General features: G+C 26.6%; 1 long non-coding RNA gene across 1 annotated transcript; it reads right to left on the bottom strand.

The window, feature by feature from the left end:
- Positions 1-8,948: 8,948 nt before the first annotated feature.
- On the bottom strand, positions 8,949-19,645 carry LOC136975944 (uncharacterized). Its single transcript, XR_010880848.1, has 2 exons — positions 19,306-19,645; positions 8,949-9,446 (listed from the first exon to the last, which is right to left on the bottom strand). It is a non-coding gene; the product is annotated as an uncharacterized lncRNA (long non-coding RNA).
- Positions 19,646-19,982: the final 337 nt, after the last annotated feature.

The raw sequence follows: 19,982 nt of genomic DNA, 5'->3' as shown, positions 1-19,982 counted from the left end.
CCTTTGCTTGTAACCCGGTTTTGTGTAAACCTGCGCCATGACAGATTTATATTAGGATATTATAGGTGGGCTGTACGTTTTATTGCGACTGTTTACGATCTCATCCAAGATCATATAATTACAACCGGAGTGTAATTAAAGTCGTCTCTGCGACTAGCACAATACTGGTTGAGGTCATACCTGATGATTACCTATGGCCTGATAAAGTGCCCAATTTGTGTCATTTAGACCTATTGTTCGCTAGAGAGAAAATAAAAATAAAACTTTTTTGAACGTTTATCTCATTTAAATAATTATTTTAACCGAAAGTATTAGTAAGAAAATAAAATTCGTATTAATTTTAATTGCAAAAAGTTACGAATTTTTATTAAATATTATATCCGATTATATTTTATTTCTTGTATTTGTAAGAATTAAAGAAAACAAAACAAAAAAATAAATAAATAATGATTTCAAATAATAAATGATGAGTCTGTGCAAGATTCTTCAATTCCTTTGGTATCATCTGTCCTTTATGTCATTGGCGAGGCGTCATATGGAGACATGAAAAAACATCCATTTTATCAGATAATTTCTTACTCCGATTTTCTTTAACAAGTTTACATTTAGTTTTGAATCTTTTATATTTGAAATTTCAGTTATAACTACTCGAGCCATTCATTCGGTACACAAAAAAATACATTTTTTTAACTCGGTAAGAAATTTATATGTAACGAAAATTTTGACATCTTGACATACTCCGGAGATATAACAAGTTTTTCTTTAGATTTTATTTAAATTTTTATTTTATTTTTTCTCTTCCGATGGCTTTAGATAAAAATTCTAACGATTAGTCAATAAATACGTGAACTGGTATGAGACAGAATTTATTTAAAAAAAAAAAAAAAAGAAAGAAAAAGAAAAAAGAATTGAACGTATTCGAGAATTTCTATTGTTGGAATTTTGTATATTTTAGCATAGATTGGTTTAAATTATAATTAAATTTTTGTACATAAAAGAGAATGAAATGTGTACAATACGGATTAATTATGATATCATCAAATTAAATTTGTTCGTTTTTGTTATCATAAATTTTGATAAAATTTTCTGTATTTTTGAAGGTTTTCTTAGTGAAATAATTTTGTTAAATTATTCAAATAAATTCAGTAAACAAATATTTAGAATGCGATCATTTTTACATTGAAATTTTAAATTTTTTTATACAAAACAGAACATTCGATTATTCTAAAATCTCGTTAGCGTGGACCTAATATTCAACTTTATCGTGTTATTTATCATGTAAAATGTAAATGTTTTCTAAAAATCTAGCTAATATTGAGAAGATTTTCGAATTTTTAATGAATTCTTGACTTAGTTTTTATTAATTTTCGCTCTTATAATAAATTATGAGAGGGAGTATAGAGTTTTCGTTTTGCATTTGGGTCGTTTGCTTGTTGGTTGTGTGGATATCTGGTTTACGAAACAGTGGCAGGAAATCCTCACCAAGTGTTTTACTTTTGCAGCAGATGAAAGTTAAACAACGGAAAGTGTTGATTCTGTTCTGACTCGACTGACAACGTAATTCTGTCTGAGAAGCTAGACATCGTTACCCAATCGAACTAGATAAACATTCCTATAACCGCACGTTCTTCGCTCCCATCACAACAGGCTCTAGTTCTCCTGGGAATGAGCGATCTGCAGATTCTTTGTAGACTATCTCGGGAGACATTACTTACTATAAGACAAAGCACGTCTCTGGTGCTGCTACTTTCCTAAACTTCGTGTTTTAGTTTTTATGTTTCTCTTGGTATGCGATTGAAGATTTATTCTTTTAATCTTTTTTAGCTCCCGAAAATCAAATTTTTCTCCCTTCGGCGACTTGTTTAAAGCAAATTCGATGCATTGGATTTCTCGAAAGAGCTAAATTTACCAAAGTTCAATTTGAATTTGTAAAACTAAGAAGATTGATCGAAAGGAAAAGAAGAAAATAATCGATCATTTCTAATTGATCATTATCTAAATTGAATAGATAAAATTCAATATTAAAGTTGTTTTTTTTTTCCTTTTATAAAATTACAAATCTACATAATACCCGAAAAAATTTCAGCGAGTAAATTTTGAGTGGGGAAGAAATGATTAACTTGATTTAGTAATGTAAATTGTTTATGACACGTACAAAGATGGTTAATTCATAATTAGATAAAATTAAAATAAAATTTGTTTCCTATGCTTATCGATTTAAAAGAAACAAAACTTGCAATTTACTGAACTTGAACAAACAACGGAATTAAATAGTTTGTTCAATATTGAATTTAGAGTGATAGGTCAATAAGGGGATTAAGACAACCAAATCTGTTTTCCCTATTTATCGATTTAAACAAAACTGAAATAGTAACTTCATCAAATATGGGCATTTGATACTGAATTACAGTAGCTTACAATAGGCAATATGAAACTAAGGGCAGATCTAACGTAAGATTAATATAAATTACATCTTTAAAATTCGAATAATTGTGGATTATTCTAATTCAGTAGAGACTGAATTTGAAAAAATAAATATATAAAAAGACATTTTTACTGGATTATAATGTTATTTTCTGCTATATGTCACTATTATAAGCTTATAAATGATTCAATGTAAAGACTATTGGCTTATTTTGTTGTGTTGTTATATCATAATAAATAAATTAATTAATTTTATAAATTTTAACTTAAAATAAATTTTTAATTCTATTTTACAGAACTAAAAATAAATCAATAATGCATCTATTGCAAATAATAGACAAATATTTATAAGCTAATATATTAAATTTTACTGAGGAAGTTTGAAATGTTAGAGAAGACGAAAGTACTTTAATAAATTCCATTTTAATATTGTATCATAGATTTTGTGAAATACTATTTGAACATTATTTATCAATATATAAAATTTATATAAGTTGTACCTGCAGTGAGATTTTTATAGGAATTTTATATAAATTTAATTAAAATGATTAGATTTGCTCGATTTCAGATGTGAAAGATGTTCGAAAAACATTACTTTTTTAATGTTTGAGTAATTAAATCGTATTTAAATCAACAATGAAAGGTTTAAAATGAAATTCATTAATAAATAAATGTTGTTATTTATATTTAAATAATATTTTGTAATAAATTATATAATATACAAGAGAGATTTTAAATTTATAAAGAATTTAAATATTCTTTGATGTAAGATTCACTCAATTTATTTTCAGACTAATTATAACTTTCAATAAAATTTAAATAAATGTTTTACTAATTTTATAATTTCTTTTATTTTTCATATTATTGTTTTGATTTTAAATACAGGGAATTACTAATTAATTATATCATTAAACGTCGAGATAATTAAGAGCTCACAAATCTACTGAGAAAATAAAATATATTTAATTTTAAGTTAAATTTTATTTTAAATTGTCAGAAAATTATATAAAACGGGTTATAAATAACCCACAAAATATATTTTTTGAATTATTTACAACCAGTTCTGCTTCATTAAGAATTTTTTAATGATGCTATTTTAGCAATTGAATTGCAAGATTGTATTACACAGAAATATCATTTTATCTCCTTTGAACTTTATCTATCATTTCTCTAATTATTCTAATAAATCTTAAAATTGCATATGTAAAAATTTATATTTTATTACATAATTGCAATAAGTAATCAAAGGAAATAATTTAAATGATAATTCCGAATTAAGAAAAAAAATCTGCTATACACAAGTTCACCTTATAACGAATTTTAGAAGCTAATTTCATATAATTGTAAACTTGTTAATATATTGAATTCACTTGGTAAAATTTTATAAATATTTATTTATTTAACAAATATACTGAATATAGACTTATTAATGAAGAACATTTCATTTAAAATGTATTTGTTATATTGATTTACAAAAGATTTTTGTTTTATAAAGATGAAGTGGCTAATTGCGCGTATCCAAAACCGTAAGATAGCGTGAAGTTATACAGACAATATCAGTTAAAGGGAAAAAAAATCTCAGGGTGCATTGACCAAAATAGAGATTCAATCTGAACCCCAACATATAGTTTAAAGTGAATCTGAAATACAAATTAAAGCACGCCTAACATGACTCTTGGGTGGAGGAACTCGTCAAAGGAAGAATGGAGCGCAACATCAGGTTTCTGCTACCAGAAACTACTGTCAAAATATTTTATGTTTTATAAAATCAGATATAATGCTATAATGGTTTTAAAAAGGAATCAAACAAAGCATGACTTTTTTGAAAAAAATATATATATATTAATGTAATGCTTTTGTATGAAATGTAATAAGTGAAGTGAATTTAAAGAAATGGTAAAATGAAAAAAAACTTTTAATTTTGTAAATTTGAGTAGCTGCGTAGTAGTAATGCATAGATTTGAAAGGATTTTTTTTTGTTTAAATTATCAAAATTTACAAGAGAATGTTTAAATTTTCAAATAAGAAAGATTAAGAATAATCCTGTTTAATTGTAGAGGAAATGCACTAAGGTCAGACCCCTAATTTATTTTCCAGTATAACTTAATAATATTAAAGCTAAAATTGTTTTCTAACGCTAAAATATTCCTTTGTTAAGAATTTCCTTTGTTAGAAGCGATTATAGAATTTTTGTAAAGAGCATTTTTGAACTTAGCAATGCATGTCAAAAATGACGGTTGGAAAAAGTGCTCCAAATTCGGATCCCCAAATATAGATGGAATTTTACGGAATAAAAAAGAAAAAAAATTGTACAAATTATAGCATAAAATAATTTATTTAAACACTCTTATGCATCAACGAATGATTTTTTTTCTTTTTTGCAAAAATTACAGTATATTCATCTGCTCTGCTCTTGAGCATGCTACATGAACCCAATCACTGTAGTGTACTGTACACATCTCATCCATAGTTTACCACAGCATTCTGATGATTACTTCTCGCTACAAAACATGCAGACAATGTCATTTTTAGTGTAATAACCACATTAAAATTGAGAGCAGAAATATTTTTACTACTTTTTCTATTCCATCTCTTGTAGATTCTACATCTTTAGCCATGGATTTCGAGGCCATTCTAACTTCTTCTTTTTCTTCTTTCTTCATCTGTTATTGCTTTCAATCTAAACATTAAAAAAAAAAACATCTAATTAGTCGAATGTTTAAAAAGTGGGTATTTCGCTGTAGAGTTAGGAAAAAGGAATTTTTTTGGAACAACGTGGCATCATCAATTATTGAATGTCAGAAACGGTTAACAAAGCACATAATCCGTTAATTTTATTTTATTACTACATGTTAGTAATGAAAAACGAATTCTTACCTGTTTAGAAGGAAAGTGATGACGCCACAAAGTCACGTTTCAACAATTTCGTGGATAGAAGGATGAAAATCCACACACTTTTAACAGACGAAAAACAAGAACTGAGTAATAAGGATTCCACAAGTTGATGACAAGATTGTAAAGTATTTACTCCGCTTAAGGCTGGTCTGCAGCACTTCTTTCGCGAAATAAGCCGGAGATTTTACTTAGGGATAGGGATCGACGTTGGTGCTTTTCTTCTACAGGTTTACTTTCTATTCATTTACGGTTAAGAAAACCATTCAAACATAAAACAATAAATATAAGAACCTATGTCGATAATTAACTTCACAATATTTTACAGGGAAAGTTTATAATTTCGAAATAATCGTACTTTTCCATTTGAATTATTTATTAAACCCCAAATATATCATCGTATAAGCTCGATTACATGGAAGGAATTACAGTTAAAGTACTTTATTTTCCATAATTATATTATTCTCGTTAAACTGGTTAAAATTTTAGGCAACGTACATTAGCTAAATATTTCTCGGAATTAGTCAAAGTCCCAATAGAACAATAGGGTCATTTGTCAAAATAAATATAGATTAAGAGATATACATGTATTAAATTCAAAATGACCAGATTATTTTAACTTGCTGTAATAAAAATGGCAATAAATTAAAAAGGTCACACGAAATTACATTTAGTGAGAAGCCCTCTTTATCTTTGAATTTTTGTTGACATTCACTAAAATTTATAGAGAGACTTTTTTTTATTATGTGTCATTAAATGAATAAAAGTCATTCAATTTCTATACACTGCCTTAAAAATATATTTTTAAAAATTCTTTTAAACTGTTTTTTAACTTAAAAAATTAAATCAATTAAAGAAAATGCTTCTAATTTTAAATTTTAATTCTAGTTTTATTGATAAAACTATGAATAATCTCCGTGACTACTTATTTTTCACGCTTTGTCACGGTGTATTATTGTTAGCATATCAACATGATTGAATTACATTTCTCGTATCGTTAATAAGAAGGAAAGTTTGGCTTATAATTTGAAACTTATAACAGATATTTAATATTTGGGTAATTGAAATGAATATTATACATAAAAATTAGCTTACATGGCATTAATGTCTTATGTCCGAAGAGGATTGGTAGATTATAACTTTTGAATAAATATCTTAAGCTACAAAAATTTAATATATTCAAAAATGGTAGTGGATATAAAGAATTAAAAGAAACAATTAGAATATTTATAGCACTTGCGCCTTTATTAAGTATACGTGATGTCAATAAATTGAAGAAAATAACCTTATTTTATTCACTTATAGGTATCGTATTTATACAGAAAAAATCACTTTGAGATTAATGCACGAGCATTTTCATACATTATGATCCAATAACAGCATACTTGAAAGTTAATTAGGTTTCGAGAATCATAATATCGTGCCCAGTTAGGTATCATCTTTCCACCTGTTCTTCGACATATTTCATCACAGATCATTAACATTCCTTCAGAGTAGGGTCCATCTCATTTGCGTATAGTCTCTAGTGTTAGAAAATAATTCGTCTCATGATTTATTTATGATTGAGCACATTATATACATTGCAAATTTTTATTCCTCAGCATTTATGCCTTACAAAATTAATATTTCCATTCGGTTTTTGGTACGCGCGGTATCTTATAGAAGGACCCGTATCGTAAAATAACTCACGATTAATGTGAAAGTTTCGTTCGACCTTTCATCTCTTAAAAAAGTAAATTATGATAATTGTAAGAAAAACTAATTTCGTTTGATCTCTGAAGAGGATTTAGATATAAAAAACAACGTTAAAAAATCATCTACTTGAAAGAATATACAAAGTTTTCCTTTATAAAGTTTGTATGCCCGCATGGTAGTATATATATATATATATATTATACTGAATGCTGTATGTTGATAACGTTAGAAAAGGATAATGTCCCTTTACCGCAGATAAGACAACAGTGTCGACTACCTATCCATTTAGATTACAATCAACTGACATTCGAGTGGTCCCCAATGACTGAAGAGGTCGGAATACTCGGCTATAACGTCCTTCTGCACAATGTATTATACATGCAGACGAAGGGATTGGATAGCCTATTTATACAAGACTTAAGTTACGGTGTCTACAATAAAATTGACTAAAATGTAAGTTGCATCTCTTAGGATTTAGTCGTTTCTGATTCTATTTAATCATGCAGTATGATGTTGATGAAACGCTCCAACAAAGAATGAATGAATCCATTGTCATAATTGAACAGGTAGATAAATACTCCAATTAAAATATCTTAAATTCGTGCCATATCAGAAAGAAAGCAATAACGATATTATTGATAACAATTAGACTACAATATTCTAAAATTTCGTTATTTAAACAGACATTTAAGATTATAATAAAGATCGCGTAGCGTTAGAAAATTATTATTTTTCTTATTTTACTCTTTGGTTAAGATACATATACACGGTGAATTGTATTTTTATTTTTATTTTTCCTTAAATCTCTTTTGTTGAAGTAGATTTGTATTGGAAATGATACGCAAACGTAAAGAGTCTGGGGAAGTTTTATACCAAAATAGGATATATTAGCTAAAATAAAGATATAGAAACAAGTGCGTTTACGTTATTGAGACAAAATTGTTGCAATACAATTTGGCAACAATTTGGATGTTGGCAAAACACTTAAAGTGTCGTTAGATTCGTGTGGAGAAGCAAAGTATCATTTGTCAGGTGTCTCTTGGGAATCTGTCCTATTCCTTCAGGATTTTCCGCTGACGCACCACCGACCAAACTTTTAGAAAGGTTTTCTTTCTGTAATTGTAAAATGGGAATTCTGAAACAAACACAATACTATTTGATTCAGTCTACTCAGTGCAACGTTCCGTAAGATATTGTTTAAGTTAATTTACAACAACTTAGTAAGATAAATGTAAGTAGAAAAATATATAAGAAGGAAAAACTGCTTGTGATAAATACAAAATTGTTGTTTAGAGAATTCAAATAAGCACGGAAGATTAATTTTTATGGGATTTGGGACTGTACTTTTACCGTTTTTAATGGTAAAATAAAAGTTTTTATTGGACAATATCAATAATTAGAGAATTTATAATATCTTAATTAACTTTTATATGGAGGAAAAAAGTATCAGAATAATTGGCTTTATTTGAAGAAAATAAATTTTAATTTATTTTATAACTTTAATGAAAAAATAAAAGAATCGAAAGAAAAAATAAGCTTTGCTGAATCATCAGGCTACTGAAAGAAATACAAAGAACTGATTAATTGGCAATTTTAAAAAGTAGATATTAAAATTAATAATTCCCCGGTGAAGATATCTAGAGAACCAGTGGGGAGTTTGTAATTAATCTGTAAATTTAGATAGAGAGTAGGGAGAGGGAAATGAAATCCCCAATTTCTAAGGGGTATTAATTAGAAACCATGTTGTAGTCGTGGCTGGAATGCGACTATCCAGACAGCTGATAGCACCAAGTACAGCCTATTTTATCTGATGGAATTATGTATTTAAATATCGACTTTCTTCTCCTATCTGCTTTTGTATTTCAAATTTTCTTAAGAAAAGCTGAATTTAAATTTGTATATTAAAAATTAAACAACGTCTTGTTTAATTTAAACTATTTTAAATGAAATACTTAAATTTTTAACAAAGAATTTAATCGCTTTTTATGTTAAATCGTTGCTTTTAAGATATCGAACAAAGTCTAAAAGCTTTTTAGCTCGTGTGTTTTTATATCCTGAGTTACATCCCTGTAAATGAACTTTGTCTTAACTCGTTGCCGGTACTTTCAATCGATGATTTCACTTTTAGAAGTTTCAACAACTTTCTCATAGATGAAGGAACCGACGTTCAATTCACGTCTGCAGCGAGCTGTCGATCACAATTAATAGGATCATCTCTCAACATATAAGTTCACAGAAGGAAACGCACATTAAATAATAGCTTTGCCTCTGGGAATTCGTGACGTGAAGATCCTCATTGTCACGCAATCTTCACGCAACCTGTCAAAGTTGCCACTCAGAACTATATTTGATAGGCGGTGGCTGCCACTCAACACTCCACGAGTTAAGGCCTTTGACCTCTTCCTTCTAGAATACTTTTTTTCAAAAATTTGTTACTGGAATATTTAAAATGATTGTAATTAATTTTTAATTAAGAAAATTTATTCTAATGATTTAGTAAATTAGGAAGTACTATATCAAAGAAAGCATTCATTTAAATAAAATATTCACTTTGTTCTTAAATAAAATATATTTTATTCCGAATGATATAAAGAAAAAAGATTTATTAAATATTAATGTAATAATTTATGTAAATTTACCTATAAGCTATTTAGTTAAGGATAAAATTTTGGTAACGACATAATTGTTATCTTCATTTCTAACCGCATAATTAATTGTGTAAATGTGAAGAATGCTTCATTTTCATCTGTTATCTCCATTTATTAACACAATAAGCTCTGTTAATACAGTAGGCCTAGTTGTAAACTTTGTCAGCGATAGAATTGTTTAAATCTGTTATTTTGTTAGATACAATTTCCAAGAGAACTACTGACAGATGCCATTCTGTCAGTAATTTTCCACTTGGATATTCGGAGATGTACGATTTTCACGCTCTTTCAAGATCATCAAGCGAATACTGGAATGAGCTCTTTAAAGATTATACTAACTGCTACATCCTCTAGATTATATGCATAGGAAAATTTAAGTCTTCTATGATTAAGTCTCACTTTATTGATCTAGAAATTGGCCGAGAAATAATCACGGAATGAGATTTGTCAAAGCGAAATTTGCCCAGGGATTAACTGAATACAGTTATATCACGTTTAAAATATTTTGAAAAATTATTTGCTATTTTATAGTTTAAAGTACTTCATACAAAACTTAATAGGCTAAATTTCTTAAAGAATATTTATTTTACCTGACTTTTATAGCTTATTAATTGATTTTTGATATCTCTTCATCTGTTTATACAGTTGACTATATGAATTAGTCATTTAAACCTATTCTATTTTAAAGAATTTAATAAAAAGTTTTTAATGAAATTGTTAAAAATAGGAGAGAATCTGATAAAACATTATTGTCTTACTGTATTGCTTCAATTTTATTCTATTTCAGTAAATAGAGAATCAGCTGCACGCGTTAAGAGGATTGACTATAAAGCTGTATGCGAATTGTCAAGTGACCAAGTTGCAGAAGACAGTTATAAGGTGGCCACTTGACAATTTGTAGAATAAGTCAAATAAGTAGCTTTCAAAACCGAAGTTTCAAAATTTTCGAGTGTCCCTAATATTTAATAGGAAAGGATCAACAGAGACTTAAATCGCATTCATTTCAATATTATAAAATATTTAATATAATAAATATTTAAGCTTCGAACTTTGGAATTTATTTCTCTGCATTTTATAATAGATTTTAAGCTTTTATATAGTAATAAAATTATATAGATCTTAATTAAAACACTAATGTATTGTATACATAACATTGTTTTTTTTCATATAACTTGTTTTATATTTAATCATTTCGTTCTGATGAATTTTTGATTATTATTTAGCAATTTTTCACGATTATTTAAATTTTTAATTTCTGTATCGTTGATCCGCTTATTGACGGAATTATCAATTTGAATGCTTGTGAGGACGTCTCAGAAAATTAAATTCGTTTTAAAGAGAAAGGTTTGATGAACACTTATCGAAACCTCTCCTTAAATAATTTAAATGTGTCCCAGCTCGTTCTGAATTTCATTTGTATTATTCAGGTGAGAAAAAATATAATTGATCACCTGAGCTATTATAAAAATCTTCTATCGTGCGTTGAATTTTCAGAAAGGAATTAAATTTTTTCCAACCAATTTACGTTACAGTTAATTTCGAAAATTCTGCATTTTGACTAATCAATAACGTAGAATATAGAAGAATTAAACTTTGTTAATTAGTTGCAGGATAAATGAATATCTTTGCTACTATGATGTAAATTTGAAAGAGACTCTCTTTAAATTTTGATTTGCTACTTTAATCTATTAGCATCATCAGTAGATAATGTATTACATCAAAGAAGGATCCGATATAAATTACGTAAAAATTAAAAAAAAATATATGTTCGAAGAGAACCAGAATTTGTTTGATAAAAATTACTAAAGTTAATTAAGTTGGTTTGTTTTCAAATTAATCTTGAAGCGAAGTTTAAACACAAAATTTTGATAACTACTTTTAAAAATTTTATTATCATTAACGTTTATTATCATATTTGATGACGAGGTGTTTATAATTATTATCCTTATTACCATATATTATATTATACCGTGAAAGCTATAATATAATATATTTATTGCAGAAATATTTTAATTTTTAGCACTTATAAAATATATAAATTTATTTCTATTATATATGTTAAAAAATATGATCTTCAGTTTTTTTTTTTAATAATTACAAAATAATTTTACATGTAATTTAGAATAAAATAATTCTAAGAAATAGACCGCTATTAACAATCTAATTAAGATTAAAAAATAAATTAAATATTGAAATTTTTCACTGATGTATTTTTTAAAATCTTCACCAGCATATTTTGAAATTACTTTTATTGTTTTAATAAATACAATGAAATTGTTACGGGAAACGCTTTAGTTTTTAACAATTATAATATTTTTTTAAAAGAATTTTTTAATGTATTTATGCAAGACGTTATAGTTACGTTTGTTCATTGGTTCGATAAGATCTGGGAAAAATTTTCATATTGATAATCGAGGTAATTTTTCCTAAAGTTAATAAAAGTTACCTGCGTGCTGCTGCCATCTGTCAACTGGTAAAACAATTATCAGATAATAGAGAAGATAGTAAACTTCTCACTTTACTAAAAATGATAGATTAAAAGGCGTGGTTCGATATATACTGTACTTAGAATATGCATTAAACAGATTTATCTTGTTGATAAATGGTACAAAAATTATTTTGTGAATGGAAAACACAAATAAAAAAATGTATGATAGAGTACAAATTATCCTTTACTTTGTACAAAATAATTATATCTAATGTGTTTTGATCACAAATTTATAAAACAGAAAACGATCTGCATATCTCAGTATTCAGATCGTTGCATCAATATGTTTAGTATGGATGGTTTGCATCAAATAATCAAGTTAAAAATAATTATTTATAACTACTTGCTGCTTAATTATGATTTTTATTGGTTAGAATTTTAGAATGGTTTATTTGAACACAGAGATTTTCAAATATTTAATTGATTTTCTTCATATTCTTTACCTAAATAAGGAGAATAATAATATAACTTTGCATTTTTGCTATTGAGAAAGTAATTTTAAAGAAAATTTACGTGGTTTAATAAAGACAAGCTTTGTAATTAGATTGTATGTAGATTATTTAAGTTTCTCTTTGTCTATACCCAAGAAGGTACAGCGGCAAATTAAATTTTGTACTTCTGCCAAACTTTTAAGTTATTGTACTCATCAATAGCATTGATAAAGTTTGTAGCTCGAAACGCAGAAAGTAGAAAATTCTGAACAATGACGAGATTCAATTATTTTAGATATTTTACAAGCCATTTCACCGGGACTCAATAGAAGAAAATTTAATATTACAGCAACCGATTATTATAACTTACAGAATATTTATTAATTTATTTAGACTCTAACTATGCTTGTTTTTCTTTTTTCTAACATTACAAAGACGAATCATCAAGAGTTGTAATGATATTCTTTTTGTTGTTAAATATACTAAATACAAAAATATAAATGACGTGAAACTGAAATTTACTATAAAATAATTTAGATGCTAGTGAAATTCAATGAGAAGTGACTTATTATAAGTAGTATACTTCATGTTCCGCTTAATAAAACTTTAGTAGTTTGCTAATTATAATTTTGTTAATTATCTTTAAACTAGAAAGTGAAGATTTTATGAGACAAATTCCTCTTAATTAATATAAGATTTTTTAAAATTTATTAATTGTAAACAAATTCTACACAAATTTTACTAAAGGCAAAATAATAAAAATATTCTATTCAATTTCAAATCCAATATTGGCCTAATTCAGTAGCTAAAGTTATTATTTTTTATATAAAACTTGAGATAAAGTTAAAATATATAATAATAAACCAAGTCTAATAACAATTTAATACATGGTAACTGGGAAAAAACCATTTATATCAGATAATTCAAACGATTACGCTGTTAGAACAGTGGAAACTTTAAGAGTAGAGTCATTGGCAGGATTAGATAGGATAAAGACAAGCCAATCAAAGGCTAAATGTAGATCGCAATGAAGTCTGCAGATGGTTCCAGAAAACTGGATCAATAACTAGCATACACTGTAAGGGCAACTAGGATTACAACCTATCAGATGATAGACATTTGTCCTAATGGATCAAAGAGATTGGGCCTCAACATTGACCAGTTCCGTTCGGATCTCTGTATACCAATTCCAACATTACATAGGAAGCTGCGTAAGTGTGGTTTCATGCGAGACGTGATTTGTGCCGCTGACCTCTTAGGTCGACTGAAATGCATTTGAATTAACATAGGGAACATATCTTAGGATCTACACAAATGAATAAAAGTTTTCCTTTCAATATGAGTCATCCGGAGGGAAATACTAAGACCACTAACATAAAGAGGAAACCATACCATAATGTAATTCGACATTATTAAAGATGTACAGATGAGCAGAATTTCAATTTTTCTCCAGGGAAACCTAAATATTTCGTTGGAGAAATTTTAAAACTATATACATATGTATGCATCTTTACTCCAGATTTAACTCAACAATAACTGTACTCATAATATCGATCAATACTGACAGCCAACACGGTATCAATTATACAATTTGATAACATAAAATTTTATTATGGTGTTAAGTACAAGCAAATTTATTCCTTATACCCTAAATATGGATTGAAGATGTCAATTAACATAATTATTAGAAACTTTAGGTACTAAAAATCTGTTTCAACTCTACAAGCTCTTCGTGTCTTAGTCGATTAGTAAATTGAACAAACTATTTTAAATAATTTCATGTAACTATAATTATTTAAAATTTGGATAGTTCTGCAAACGTTATAAAATTCCATTAATTATTTGTAAATCGAAAATAAAGTGTTCATTATTATAATTAAAGCGTTAATATCATTTTAATAGGTCTATCAGGACAATTTTTATAAATATTAAATATAAACCATATATATTCATGTGTGTAATGTCTATATTTAAAATTAAATCATTCAACACTTTAATGTAATTAATAATTATTAATTAGTTTGTAATTATATCTACTTAAGTCGAAGAGATATCTCTTTAATCGCATTCTATTTTCTTGGTTTTATAAGAATTATTTACCCGATATCTTGACTTTTCCATTGATTAAAATGGAATAAAACAGGAACAAGTGGCGTCATAGAAATAATGAAATTATAATTTAGTGGACTATACTGATAGAATTAAAGAAAGATTAGGAAGTCTGAGAAGACTACATAGATGTGATGAAGACAATCCAGTAGAAAGGATAATTGACGAAAGCCAGATGATTCTAAGCGAGGAGAAGAAAATCGTTGTTAAGATACATGAATTTAAATGATGATAATCGGACACGCAATTAACATAATTACTTCACGAAAGAATTTTATAAAATTTTAAATAAACCTTATAAAGTTTTCATTGGTATGTCCATATATAGATCTATCTTTTAAATGAAATTACTGTACTTCATACCTTATTTTTTATCTTATGCATAAATCAAAGAAAATTATTATATAAAAGAAATTACTGTCATTAAAATGATTGATATTAAAAATATAATATCCTCTATTATTAATTGTTTGTTATAACATCAAATTAATTTTGATGTCTTCTTTATATCATTTTGAATGTGTGACATATTTTACAGATAAAAATATATTATTAAGAGGAAAAAAACGATAATTTGATGTATTTTTATTATCCATTTTCGAAAATAATAAAGGCTTATCGAGAGTAAACTCTTCGAGATACATAAACATAAAATATAAACATTACTCAATCAGAGTTGTTAATAATAGGCTGTTGTTGAATAAAGATGACATTTAAATATCTATCTGTCACAGAAAAGAAAATCCTCAGTGATTAGATAGAATTCTAATATATCTATTATGGTATTTTAAAGGTCAAAAATCAAGGGTCAAATAATAATAAAAAAATATTACAGCTCTTCCGATTTGATATTGGATAATTGGCAAATTTCGGTTTGAAGATCAAAGAATGCCGAAACAAAATTAAAATACGGGTTGGTATACTTGACTTGACTTCTTTGTCGACCTTTATGGATCTCAAAGGTCAGATTGTCGACATTGAACTTAACTGAATCAACAAATGGTCGCCTGATAGACTCAACCAAACCCTTTTTGGTGTCTCTTCACCGTCTGGTAGTCTTATTACTACAGGCTAAAGGTCATAAAGTCGCTATCCATCACCTATCACTATTTAAGGGAAAAAAAAAGAATTTCACGTGACACGTTGAAGGTCACCTTTTGACTTATTTCGTGGATAACTCGACATCACCGAATTAGTGATTTTTACTATCAAAAGATGCCATTGCACATAACTAAAATTCTTTCGCGAAACTATCTTCAAGATAAAATATGTGCTAAATTTATAATAGAGCAATGTTTATAGCATTTTTACTTGTTCTAGATAAGAATGCACGAATCGATTATTTTCAGATAGACATGTTAGAGTATATTTTTTTAAGTTGTAAGCATATAAAAAATCTAAATACAGATTAAAAGCTATATAAATAGTTTAATTTTCATTGATTTTATTACAACAAAAAATTTAATTTATTATTTTAGACAATTATAGACAAAAATCTATAAATTGTACGATGTTTTAAATTTATACTCATGCTAATTTCATAATAAAAATGATTCGTGTTATTATAATTATGCTAATTATAATATACCAAAAATAAATTAAAGAGTAGCACATATTAAAGTACATCTGGAGCAGTTCCCATAAGCATTGTGAAATTAAAATAATGTTCCTTTTATTTTTTTAACGTAATTTGTTCTTCCATTTACGTTAGTTTTCTTTTGTTGTGATTCTTAAAACTCGAAAAAAAAGAGTAAACCTCTTTAAGACTCAACCAATCTTCATTTCTCTTCAATTATACAACAAACCCCAAAGGGAAAAACAACAATATTGTTTCTCAGAAAACTTTATATAGATAAAATAGATTACACTATATTTCGTTAAGTGTTATAATAATACTATTAATATATAGACGTACAAATGTAGTACTAAATATAAACACGAACACGTTTTATATTTTAAATAGAAGAAAGTTGTTGGAGATAACGCCAGAGGCTGATGATAATATATTGCATTCTGGAACATGGGCTTTCAGAAACTTCATTGTATGGCAAACACTCTACCTGAGGCTAACATATGACCTCTGTTACCTTCCAAACTATGTCCTGGTGTGCAACGGCGCCTCTTGATATTTTATAAGCGACATTTCTGGGAGGATATATATATAAATATATATAACTTACATAAAACTTTCAAGTAAAGTCAATACATAAAACTTCACCTACGATTTTTTCTAAAGAGATTGAAAAAAATCGCCGTGTCGGTTCCTTTTAAAAAACCCACATAAAAAAAATACTTATAAATCTCATCCGTATATAAAGTCATTTAATAAATTGATTTTCTACCGATTAAATCACTTTTGAAACTTTTAAGATTATATTGTTTTAAATAGGATCGCGTGAATGAGAGATAATTGAGATTTGTATACATTTACGAGTAAGTTTGGAGCAGACTAACAATTGGAGATCGAGTACGGAATATTTTGATATAAACAAGAATAAATATATTTAAAATGTAAATCTTTAACATTAATTTCTATGTAGTGGCTACTTATTAATAAACGAGTTAACATTTTCTAATTTTGAGAACTGTCTCGCAATTTCGGAAATGAATTCTCCGTGTTCATTTCGTAGAACGATAGGATGATTTTATTCTCTTAAAACTGCCGTAATGTTCAGATCTGATAGAAACCAGAAGGTTTGCATTTGCATCGTTGATTATTCTTAAATCTTTATACTCTCGAAAGCTCGTGGACAACAAGCTGAGATTTAAAACAGAAAATATATGTTTATTCACGAAAATTATAAGTCTAGTACGTGTACGGCATTAACAGTTTTATTTGTGCTAAAATTTTCACCTGTTTTCTTTGTTTAAAATATATATATAGGCCCTAAACATCATCACAAGTCCGACTAAAATACAAATATTTGTTTTAACGTTGGACATTTTGCTTGCACATTTTTAAAATAAAATAATTTAAAATTATTGTAATAAATAATATAAATAAAATAATTATTTTATTTTTGTTAAATACTGTAAAACTTAACCTACACACACTGTATAAATAAGATCCTTTGCGTATAAAGGCCTTTGTGTAAATATTAATCGGGAAAAGGAGAAAAATTATATATATGATTATTTGTCACGAAATTATAAAAAATACATAATAAAATTTTTACAAATTAGCATATTTACACTGTAATAAAATTTTATTTTGTAGTAGCACGCATTGACAAATGCTTTCCATTAGACTTATGCAGCATCGCATTGTGTGGAATAATATGCTGTATAAAAATTGATTATACAAAATTTATAGCATTGAAATTTCAAATACGGAAATAAATTACATATAATATTATATTATAAATTTAGATAAACTTAGCTGTAAACAATATTTCAAGCATCTGTAAATATTTATTTATTTATTTTATTTTTTATTCCTTAATTTTAATCAAATTTAATTTTAGATTCCTTGTAAGCCAAATTGATTAAATTTAAACTCAAATTTGGTTTAAATTATTTATTTTTTTTTAAGAAATGGAAAGGAAAATAATTTATAAATATACATTTTTACTTTATTTACATTGATTTTTACAAGAAAACAAAAATAGAAATTTATAAATATTAAATTTATTTTATTTTAGTTTAAAAAATTCTATTTGATTGAATTTTATTATATTAATTATTATAATTATTAAACTTATTATTCATAAAATATCATATTTTCTATAATGTAGCCTAATTCACGTTAATAAAATATTTTGATTATATTTGAAAAAATGTAGCCTATATAATATTTATATTTTATTATTATTAAGCAAACTCCAACTTTATAGAAAGAATAAATGACATAAGAATGACAAATTATGAGTATTTAGAAAATAAAATTACTAATAAAATGTATTAAAAAGTTTTTACTTTCATTTTCTTCTATTTTATATAGTATTTTGTATTTATAAAATGAAATATAATAAATTTATGATTAAAACTTTTCGGAAATTCTATCTTATATATGTGCTGTATAGGCTTGTAGGTATATAAGTTATATATTAATTTAATTTAAGTAGATTATAGTATTAAGTGTAATTTTAATAAATTTATTTCATGTGATATATTAATTAAAATTCACAATTATTAAATAAAGTTTTTATATTTAATATATTTGTCCATTGCCATGTTTAATTAAGAAAATCGACTCGGTTCTATGTTGTTTATCTGTTTCAATGGAAGTAATTCGACTTTGTTTCCTTTCGGTTACTTAGGCTATATTTGAAGATCCGTCACAAACACCAGTTCTTATATTGTGTACCAGGCAGTTATTTTCCTCTATATTCTATAGAGTATCATTCAGTTATACGTTCCTTGTAAATATCTTTTTCTTTTAATAAAAATAAAAAGATTAATCATTAATGCATCGATTGTTTTAATGTTATATTGATTTTATTTTATTATTATTTTTAAGTTATGCATTGTTTTCTATTTTCCATTCGTAGTAATTCGAAAAAATTTAGAGATTTTGGTAAATTAAGAGTGCTATATTATTATTAATACGAAAGTGTTCTTATCTAGAATTTAATTTTTCTTACTTTTATTCATTTTAAGAACCGAATAAATTATTTACGTCATGAACATATCAATTTAAAACGTCAAAGTTCTTTTTTTAACAGTTTGCATCCAGTTAGACAAACAAAGTCAATTTTCTTAGTGATAATTTTCTTTTGCTTTTGACAAATAAAAACACTGTTAGAGTTAGTTCTTTCAATCGTTGAGTCATTTGTTTGTTTGGTTGTCATAGTTACAGCTAGCCCACTGAATACAGCCCGATTGATCAAAATGGCGTCCAAGCTTCTCTGATAAAGAAGGGTGCGGAACGACATCCCGCAGTGACTATGTTAATTACGCTTTTCTTCGTTTTTAGATCGATTGATTTCCGATGAAATTCTCCAGTCTAATTGTCTGTCGAAACTTCTAGTTTACTTTACGTGAACTCGCTAAAGATCTATTGGATTCGTGTAGAAGACCGTTTACAATAGGCTGCCTATTCAGACATGTTCGTTTATGATAGATATGTCTGGGCTCTTCATTTACATATATCCATAGGAGACACATAAAAAAAGTTACGATAATAAATCATATTGGGACGTTTGCTTCAAAATTATAGGTTACTTTATGCTTTATCTTTATTTATTCTGAAATTTTAGTGAAATGGAATTAAATTTTGAGTATTGTTAGATTCCATCCACTACAAATAATTCACGAATGATTTTTACAATTATAATAAATACAATTGCAAATTTT

This window comes from Centruroides vittatus, unplaced genomic scaffold (assembly GCF_030686945.1).
Source record: "Centruroides vittatus isolate TY-2023 unplaced genomic scaffold, ASM3068694v2 contig_391, whole genome shotgun sequence".
Lineage (NCBI taxonomy): Eukaryota > Metazoa > Arthropoda > Arachnida > Scorpiones > Buthidae > Centruroides > Centruroides vittatus.
The sequence above is the reverse complement of the archived record's forward strand: the minus strand, read 5'-3'. Positions and strand labels throughout refer to the sequence as shown.